At 43.1% G+C, this 9,836-nt stretch overlaps 1 protein-coding gene across 4 annotated transcripts in view; it reads right to left on the bottom strand.

The window, feature by feature from the left end:
- The window catches only part of Cacna2d3 (calcium voltage-gated channel auxiliary subunit alpha2delta 3), a 918,594-nt gene that overhangs the window by 881,861 nt on the left and 26,897 nt on the right, over nt 1–9,836 (bottom strand). The window lies entirely within an intron of this gene.

The raw sequence follows: 9,836 nt of genomic DNA, 5'->3' as shown, positions 1-9,836 counted from the left end.
GAAAGAAAGAAAGAAAGAAAGAAAGAAAGAAAGAAAGAAAGAAAGGAAGGTTAAATAAGGTCAACAGATGGGGCTCTAACCCAAAAGTATTAGTGCCTTTATAGGAAGAATAAATGACAGTTCGTTCTCTCTCTCTCTCTCTCTCTCTCTCTCTCACACACACACACACACACACACACACACAAGCACGGAGGCAAGGCCATGTGAAAACAAAGAAGATGGCTGTCTACAAGTCAGAGAGAGCACCTTCATCAGAAACCACATAGACACCTTGACCTTGTACTTCTGGCCTCTACAACTCCAAGAATATAAATTTCTAATTGCTGAGGCCACCCAGGCTGAAACATTGTTCGGCAGTTCAAAGAGACTAATACAGGGAATGCGTTACTACGTAACAAGTCACCTCAAAACCCAGCAGCTTAATCCAATGCTAATTTCTTCTTTTTTAAAGACTTATTTAATCGTTTTATTTATATGTATGGGACAGGCTATGTGCAAGTGAGTGCAGGTACCCCTGGGGATCAGAAGACAGCACTGACTCTCCCCCAGAGCTGGAGTCAGAGGCAGTTGTGAGCCACAGTGCACTGGGAACCAAACTCAGGTCCTCTGGAAGAACAATAGTTTCTCTGAAGCATCGAGCCATCCCTCCAGTCCTCAGTGATAATTCTTATCTCATGTGCTTTCTATGGATGAGGAGTTGGGGACTGGCTAAACCAAACTGTTCTCATTTGGGGTCTCTCATTTAGCTGCCATCAAATCTCAGCTGGGGCATGTCCCCTATAAGCTAAACAAGGTTGGAAGATCTACTTCCAAAAGGTCTCACTTATGTGGCTAGCAAGTTAGTGCTGGCTGTTGGCTAGGGCCTTCAGCCTCTCTGGGCATCTCATGGCATGGTGGATGAATCCCTCAGAGCAAAGGATCCAACAGACTAGGATGGTGACCAAGTCTCAGGAGTCAAATATTATCACTTCAGCCAGGAAAGGCCAGCCCTGATTCAGAATGGGAGAGGCCAACCTGGGAAGAGGAAGACCAGGAGGCAATGGAGGCCACATGGTCCATCCCTGCCTGAGTCAAACAGTCTGGTCATCAGGTACAATGGGTCTCTCACACACAACCAACTTCCAACAGGACAGGAAGTTCTGAGGGAGCAGCTCTCGGCTAATGACTAGTTGACATGCAGGTATAATTTCCCCAGCTCCTCTGCTCCTCAGGCAGGATATTTCCATAATGTGTGTACTTCTCTGGTTCCCAGAATTCCCCAGAAAACTACACTCCAATTAGTCACAAAGGTAAATGGTTTTTACCAGCTGTCTCCCTGTCCCTGACTTACTTTCCCATACCCCTATGCTTCCAAAGTTCACCTTCATACTTAGGATATGACTCAGGGTCTGCCTCTGAGGACCCAACCGAAGTGATTCAGGGACTAAGTTTCATGTATTCATGACACTTTCTTCCAACTAGGGAGACATAACATATGCACATAATCCAATCTACATAGCTTTGAAAATCAAGGTATAAACTAATATAAGCATGTTCCTCCACAGAATACTGTGTTTGGCAAGCTCTCACTTGGCAAGGCAAAGACCACATCAAAACTAGAGGATTCCTGGGTTAATGACAAAAGTGAAAGTGTATGTATTTTAAAAACTACAGTATGTAAAATTTTGGGAAGCTATGTTTGCTTAAGAAGCCAATTTGCTCAGAGTATCTGCTCCTGAAAGCTGCCCCTGCTCTGAAATAACCTTCCTCGGTGGCCCCATAATCACTGCTTGGATACTGGGAGCTTCCTATAGACCGGATGTGAGAGGTGATGCTAAAGGGCTCACAGACCTGACATCAAGTCACATAGATTCTCATGATGGAACCTCAAGGTACCTCCTTACAACTTGTTTCAATTCTTTGGAAGGAAGAAAACCTCCTGTGTTGTAGTTAAGGTTATCTTTAATCAATAAATACCCACATGTTCCTCTCTGTTCCCAAATCTCCACTGCCGTTAGACCACAGCATATCGCTGGTTCTGGCTGATGGTCACTATAAGGTCTGTGAGGCAAGTGGAACTAGGATGAGTCCCTACCCTCTTCCTTTCCTGCTGTTACCAAACAGGCTATGTGACATGCTGGAAGTGGCCTGCATCAAGGGGACACAGGATACATGCTGCTTGGGAGACCTGACCAGCCTAGGCACGTTTTGTGACCACAGGTAAAAGCTTTGCTGGATGGAGCCAGAGGTCAAGACAACAGAGCATGAAAACCACCTCTCCAAAGTCTCTAGAAAGAGAGATCAGACATCAAGCAAAGGCCTTCAGCAAGCAAAAATCACCAGCCAAGGGCCAGTGAGATGACCCAACAGGCAAAGGGCTACCACTGCCAAGCCTGAAAACCTGAGTTTGGTCCTGGGGCCTACATGTTACAAAGAAAGAATCAGCTCCCACAAGTTGTCCTCTGACCTCCACAAGCACCCACCCTGTGCCTCACCGCCATATAAATGTAATATAAATCTTTTTTAATCTTGTGGGAAAAAAATCATACAGCTAGAATGGAGCACTGCTGTTTTCATAGCAAGTACTTCCAATTGTAGGTGAAAATGGCTTGTTGTTGGCTTGTAACGTGGTTACAAAGTTCTATTTAAATAATTCTATTGAAGCTAAAACTTAAGAAAAAAAGCTAAGTCAATTTACAGAAAGACAATAGTATGCTAGATTAAGTGAAATCACAAAAGTAACATTACAAGACTGAAATATAGGAATACACAGCACCCACCTCATGGGGGATGGGGGGAGACAGGACACAGGTTCTTTTGCTTAATGGGACTGAACTTTGTATCCATCACCTATAAGATAAATGTATTTTTAAGCTGTGGTTGTACAATATGCCACCATTTGATCTCAAAATCCAGTTGGATAAGACCTAATCTGGCTAGACGCTACAGGGCAGACCAGGTCAATAGGCTCACAGGCGGACTGATGCAGAAATTCACACACAGAGATGGCTGTCCTTGGGACAGGCTTCTTAGTAGAAGAAATATGAAGCATGGATTGCCTGAAGTAGAAAATTATAATTATTTGCGGATGGGGAGGGCAGTAAAGGGCATGTAAAGTCAGAATACGCTGTTTTTGAAAATGGGCTAGTGGTCAGGCGTGGTGGTACACACTTATAATCCTAGCACTCAGGAGGCTGAGGTAGGAGGATCACGGACTCCAGGCCAGTCCAGGCTACATAGTGAGGCCCTGTCTCAGAAAGCAAATAAACCAATGAACAAAAAAAAGTTCTAATAATAAAACCAATTACTTTATATATTATCTTTTTTAAATTGATTTTTAAGATTACTAGCAAATCACATTGCAATGCTGACTGTCTAGAGAAACAGAAAGACTGGCCTTAGTCTTCAAGGACAAACTAGTAGTAGTCAGAGATGTGCTGACTTCCGTCCTTGTTCCAACTTTGACATATCTGTTGCCTTATTTTTTGTTGCCTCTCCCACTTGTAAAATACCTTTCACTTTCTGTCTAAGCTAAACCTAAACTGAATCTATGACTTTACATAAGTTAAGATCCTAAACATTCTAGCTAAAATGTAAATGAAGCAGCAATTCCTTCTGAATCCTTGCCTACTGTGTCCCGAGACCCTTCCAGAATATTCTCCCTTTTTCGCCTCAGTTGGGAGGTGCAGCTACCTTGACCGTTCATATCGTACTGCTTTGAGTAAATGTCCAAACCTTTACAGTTCAAAGTCATTTGGGGTTCATGTACAGCATGCAACCTAAAGACCCTATTAATAATACAGCAAAGCGCCTTCTTTAAAGATACCTTCCTTCAGACCCTCACTTAAAAAGAATTTTTTTTAATAAAATGGAAGCAATGCTAACTTCTTAGACAGTTTAGAGTCTAATAAGCCCGAGGACCTTCTGAAGATGACAGATTCGTCACTCACTGAATCATTTACCAGTCCCATCCCAAGAGATGCTTACCGTTGGCTTGAAAAAGAGAAAATTCTAAAAAAAAAAAAAAAGAGAGAAAATTCTAACTCAAAAAAATGGGGTATTATTCAAAGCTAATATAACAATAAATGTCCTTTAAGGGCCACAGAGAAATTGTCTTCATTCTAAGCATTTTGAAGAGGTTTAACCCTTGTGACCTGAATTTTCGTATATATGCCTAATTCATGTCATGTAAGTTTTTCTCAATAAAGGTGATTATTATGTGCAAAACTTCTAAAAAAGACCACAGGACCCAGCCAGGTGTGGTGGTACCTGCCTTTAATCCCAGCACCCAGGAGGCCGAGGCAGGTAGATCTCTGTGAGATTTAGGCCAGTTTGGTCTACATAGAAAGTCCTAGGCCAGCTGGGACTACAGGGAGACCCTGTCTCCAAGAGCAAAATGACGCCAGCAACAACAACAACAACAACAAAAACATACAGGTCCCAAAGTCCAGGTGCTCAGGCTTTAAATGTAAATCTATCACTTGATCTTGGACACAACATTATTTAGCCTCCACAAATCTTGGCGCTTGTAAGATGGAGGTTAACCTTCCTAATCAAGTCACTGTCAATATTGAATGAGTTATTACATTTAAGTATTTAGATTAATGCCCTCCATATAACAAATGTCACAGCTTAGCAAAAGCTGTTTGAATTTGAATGTAAAAAAAATAGTGATAGACTGGGAAATAGCATTCAAAATCAGCTAGCTGGATCAAAAGAATTATTTTGTTCATTGATTCTGTAGTGTTAAAAAAGAATGTGTATGTATGTGTGTGTCTGTGTGTGTCTGTGCTCACCCTACAAATTGTACAGTAAAACAAATACCCTCATTTTAGAGCTGAAAATCCAGGACTAGGTCTAGAATTCAGGATTTGATTACTTAGCCTCTAGATCATCACTGACTGAAGGCCCATGAAGTCTAAAGGGAGGCTTTGAAAATTTTTTATATTGCATTGCACTTTCCTGGGAGAAGTGTACCAGCCAAGACCCAGGGAAAAAAAAAATAAAAGGTTCAGTGTAGCTCTATAGAACTTTTTCAGACAGCAGCAGCAACCCAATATTAGACAATAAAATTAATTTAGTGAGTTGGAACTTCCATTTGAAAAGTAAAAAGAATGAAGAACTCAGTGCACTGCACATACTGGGAAAACAATTGACACACATCCCTGAGCTTGCTGTGCAAATCTGTTTCTTACTGCAGGTCATGTTAAAAAGCTCCAAACGTGGGCTACCCTGTCCCTTTAAGGTTTCTCCTCATGGATCATTCTTTCTTTCTCCAGCACCTATCCATCCAGTACACTGTCCATGCTGAATTCATTGCAGTTCAATTTATCTTGCTCACATTCAAAAGCAATAGCATGAGTATAGTCCTGTGATACCCAATAAATGATGAGCAAATAAATGAGATGGGTTATTCCACAGGCCCCACAACCTGGAGACCATCTATTTCCTACCTAACATGTTTGTATGCAAAATAAACATGCACACATTTCTCTTTCACAATCTTCAGCTCTGGATGTTGACATGTGGCTTTATCAAGTACTATGGTCTGGACTTTCCAACAGCATCTTACTCTGCTCCTGAAGAAGCCCACTATCCTCTGCATACAAATGTGGACACTCAGGTCCAGAATAGTGACTAAACTTGCCCAAAGTCACGGATCTACCAGTGCCTCTATAATCTGAAAGCCCCTGTCCTGCTCAGACTATGCATCTATGAGGTCTAAGTGGACCTGTGGTCCATTTACACAATATAATGAATTCATGTATTCCTACCTGTATCACTAGTGTTACCTATTCAGGTCCAACTTAGATAGAGCCCCTTTCCAGGAGAAAAATGATCAAGACGTAGGTTCCTTAAGGCCCCAGAGAATGGGATAGCTATGGCAGAATGGGACCTCAAGATATGGCTGTACTGTTTTCCTTTCAGTGTCTCTAGAAGTGCTTATGAGATGTGAACACATCACTAAGAGAGGCCCCAGAACATAAGCAACTAATCCTGAGCCACACTCTGAAGAGCCTGGGGATGGCACAGCTGAGCTGTGCAGGGTCACAGTGTGGCACAGATCAGACTATCCAGAGTCTCAGCAAAAGCTACAGAGAATGTGACATGTAGAGCTGCCTTGAAAACTTGCCAGAACTGTAGCAGCTCAGAGAGGCCTGATCAGGGAATGTGTGTTTCTTCCCAGGTAGGCATTGTGGTAAAGGCAGGATGGAGTCACAGGCTAGAAAAGAAGGCTGAAGGCTCTGCACAGCATCCTGACTACACAATGTGGAAAAAATGGGTATATGTCATAGATTGCAGAAGACTAGGATGTCATGAGTGAGGGGCAAGCAATCCTTCCTTCTTCTATTGACAGGCCAGTGTCTGAGTACTGTCCCAAAGAAAAGCACTTCTTTTAACATGGGACTCATTGCCCCTGGTGACCTTGCTCCCGTGTCACAGCACTGACTAAGCAAAAAAAGTCTATGGACTTGGCTGCAAACATGGAACAGCCCAGGAGAATGGCCAAGAGGACCAAGGTCCCGAGAATGGAACACAAAGTTTTTAAAGCATCTATTTGTGTTCAGAAATTCCAATTATTCTCTCTTCCCTTCTTCCCTTCCTCCCTCAATCCATCATCTACCCATTCATTCATGTACCCACCTACCATCCATTCACCCAACTACCCAACCATCTACACACATATCTACTTAACTAGCCACTCATTCAGCCATCCATTCACTCAACTGTCCATTTACCCACCTATCCACCCATCTGTTCATCCATCCATTCATCCATCCGCCTACTTACTTATCCATGTACCCATTCATCCATCCATTCATCCATGCATCTGCCCATCCATCATATAGTAAGGATCAGTTCTGTAACCACTCTAAAGGTTATATCCCCTTAAAATACTTCCCAATGGACCTGACTAAATTATAATGATCACTTTGTTTATTCCTCTGTAGTATTTTTAATATATGACTTATGCTTCTTCAAGGGTAACTTGACTATGGATCTACCACATAAGGGAATTAAATTGTATTAATTACAGTGATAGAACTAATCACAATGTGTATTTATTGAGAAATTATCACATCCCTGGTTATTTGGTGAGTCCTCAGAAGGCTCTGAGCTTAGACTACATGGGCTCTCTGTGTTATAGAAGCAAGGCATGGGATGTCCGGGCCTGTCTAGCCAATGTTCTCAGTTACAGAGGAGGGCTGAGGAGAGGCATTTAGAGGATCCTTTCCCGCTTTTCACAATCATTATATTTCTCCTTCAGAACCTTCAAAGGAGTTCCCAGAAGCTTGGCCCTTTAACAACTAAAGTAGAAACTGAGAGAGCAAAACTTGAAAATGACAAATTTGGCTCCCAGTGGGCCAACTACATCTTAAGTCACCAGAGTTCTGGGAATTTTCATACTTTTGTTTTTGTTTTTCCTTCCTTGAGATGGCTAGAAACATTGCCCCAGAGAAGGTCAAACTGCTTCCGTGTGTGTGTGTGTGTGTGTGTGTGTGTGTGTGTGTGTGTGTGTGTCTCCAACTAAAAGGCAGACAGGCAAATTCCTTCAGGAGAGCCTTGTTACTAGAATAAGATGACTCAAACTGAACTTCCCCAGAGAAGGTCAAACTGTTTTTCTCCCTCCCTCCCTCCCTCCCTCCCTCTGTATCTGTGTGTCTCCAACTGAAAGGCAGACAGGCAAATTCCTTCAGGAGAGCCCACTCTGTTACTAGAATAAGATGATATCTAGCAGTTATTCCACAGCCAGACACCATCCATCCCCTTTAACTGCAATTCTGATCAACTTGGGAGCACCAAAAGGTCTGTGGGAACCAAAAACTAAACAAGCCTACAAACTGTTCCTCTTTCTGTCTTCCTTGTTGGGATCCTGAGACTCCTTAGCCAATGAGGTCTTGCTTGGGTCCCAAGTGCCGGGAGTTCTCCCCGAGTCATCCTTCAGTTATCTACCAGCCACAACTTCCTTGAGGGAAGAGAAATCTGTGGACCCAAGAGATGTATCCAACCTGAACCTACTGTCTTTATCTCCTGCACCTCATACTGTATTCACAAAACTCCCTTATCCTGTTTCCAGGACCTTGATAGCCCCTTCTCTAAATGATCCTTCAAGAGCAGATGTCACTGTCAGCCTGTGGAGCCCCAAATCAAAGACAGCCAAGAGATGGTGCAGGCAGCATACATGTGCAGGCAGAGATGCACATACGTGTACATAAGTCCCCTTACCATGCAGATTCCAGCCAGGAGGACAGACAGAGAAAAGGACTAGGTTGTCATTGCAGAGAATGAGAATCCCTCCTTGCACCTTCCCTAACCCCTAGATGTATCTCTGAAACATCTGGGTGCCCAGTCCCACTGCCCTCATATAAAATCTTCACCCCACAACTTCCTGACCCACATGCTCTCCCGGTTCTTCCCATGACCTTCACGGGCTACAACTTAAGTTGTTTTCTTAAAACACAAAACTGCTTAGCTCCTGCCCTCATCTCCATCTGGCCTAGGGAAAAGCTCCCTCCTTAGCTTGGAACTAAATGCCCCTGTTCTCTGCAGCTCCTGCCCACCCCTAAAGATCCTTTTTTCTCTATGCCTATGTATAGAGCTTGAACCACGCCAGCCTCTGAACCCCTCCCTGCTTGCCCCTGCTAAGTGCCCAGATAACCCCAAATCTGAGATGTACCTTGCACATGGTGAAACAATTCAAGTTGTTGCCATATTTGCGTCTATCTCCTCTTGGGGGTGGGAATCTTGCACCCCCAAGCCTTGCAGGGAGATTTAACTAGGTGGCCCTTCTCTCTGAATCACAGGGTATACAGAGAGAGGTTTCTATCTGTTCTAAAGTCTACTCATCCCTCTGCACCATGAACCTTTTGTGGAAGGGACTCGAGTCTTTGTCCCAGTATCATGTATGACACACGCAAGGACAGCCACAATGAAAGGGACATCTGAGCCTGGAGTCCATCCACAGCCAAGCAGTAACTCTGAGTTTTTAAAAAAAAAAAAAAAAAAAAAAAAAAAAAAAAAAAAAAAAAAAAAACTCTGATTCTGACTCAATCGTGATGAGTTCTGAACACTTTGGAAAAGTCTACCTTGATTCTCAAACAGAGTCAATGGAGCAGGACAATAAAACACAAAGTGCTCACCCTGTGCCAGGCTTTACCGCAACAAGCTAGGCATTCCCCATCCAAAATCTCAAAACTGAAATGCTACAAAATCTGAACCTTTTGAGCACAGACGCTGTGGTCAGAAAGGTTCAGATTTTGGTGTATTATGTATTTTGCATATGCATAAAAGCTATGAGAACTTTCCAAATCTGAAAGCCTCCACAATCTTCTCAATCATTTCAGATAAGACAGACTCAGTCCACAACAACAGGAAACCTATACCTGGCCCCCATCCTACAGATGAGAAAGGAAATCAGAGATGTTACGCCCCAGAGTGTGAGGGAGTCAGACACGGCAGAACCATTTGGCACCAAGGCTATTTGTTACCTGTTCTACCACAGGGTAGTACTGACAACCGAAGGATGTGGTCTTTTCCTTTCCTCATTTCCCAGAAATACCTAGGAAATTCTCCAAACAAGGGCTTTTCTGATTTCTTTCCTCTGCTAATTTCAGGTACACCAGACACTGGTTTGAAGAGAATTGGGAGAACTAAAATTTCCTCTGTGCTGAACTGATGGTCTTAAATGTTCAAGCCTTCACACATCTCACAACAGCCTTGTGCCAAAATGTTATTGAGCTCCCATTCTACAGATGGGGACACCAAGGTCCTGCAAGACAGAGCCATGTGTCCAGGCGCCAGAGCCAGTAGATTGTGCATTAGAGACCCAGGGATATTCCTCTGACATTTATTTT

This window comes from Nannospalax galili, unplaced genomic scaffold (genome assembly GCF_000622305.1).
Source record: "Nannospalax galili isolate Female #2095 unplaced genomic scaffold, S.galili_v1.0 scaffold485, whole genome shotgun sequence".
NCBI lineage: Eukaryota > Metazoa > Chordata > Mammalia > Rodentia > Spalacidae > Nannospalax > Nannospalax galili.
This window is presented reverse-complemented; position numbering and strand designations above follow the sequence as displayed.